The sequence below is a fragment of the Orycteropus afer genome, unplaced genomic scaffold, assembly GCF_000298275.1.
Source record: "Orycteropus afer afer isolate SDZICR_OR568_19922 unplaced genomic scaffold, OryAfe1.0 scaffold00769, whole genome shotgun sequence".
Lineage (NCBI taxonomy): Eukaryota > Metazoa > Chordata > Mammalia > Tubulidentata > Orycteropodidae > Orycteropus > Orycteropus afer.
Window position 1 is genome coordinate 750,160 of NW_006922356.1, and position 620 is coordinate 750,779.

A 620-nucleotide genomic window follows, 5' to 3' on the forward strand; every position below is an offset into this window, starting at 1 on the left:
GATTCAACTACATACAGGTCTAAACATGCCAAGAAGCTTCAGAGACTTTTCTCAGACCTTCTTATATACTGGAAGCAGACCACATCCCTAAGGCAGCTACTCAGCTGCTCCAGTAGATTCCACCATGGAGCTGATTACCAGCCTCATCATGGGGAATAACTACATCCAGCCCAGCCACTCAAGACCAGGCCTAGCCAAACTGACACATAGCCTTAACTATCACACCATACAAACACTCATATTTTAAAAAGCCAGAAGTAGTTATATATATTAAAATCAGGTAAAGTAGACTTAGAGCAAGGAAATTCCTAGTGACAGGAAGAGTTATTATATAATGATAAAAGAGCCAATCCACCAAGGAGACATCATAATCCTAAATTTATGTGCCAAACAACAGAGATGCAATAATCAATGAAGTGATTAAAAGTGAAAGGAGAAATAGACAAATCCAAAATTATATTTCAGCCAACAAACATATGAAGAAATGCTCACAATCATTAGCTATTAAAGAGATGCAAATCAAAACAACTATGAGATACCATCTTGCTCCAGCACTAGTATCAAAGTTCAACAAGACAGAAAATAACAAATGCTGGCAAGGTTGTGGAGAGATTGGGACT

General features: G+C 37.9%; 1 pseudogene; it reads left to right on the plus strand.

The window, feature by feature from the left end:
• Positions 1-620, plus strand: part of LOC103211674 — a 102,660-nt pseudogene that overhangs the window by 62,503 nt on the left and 39,537 nt on the right.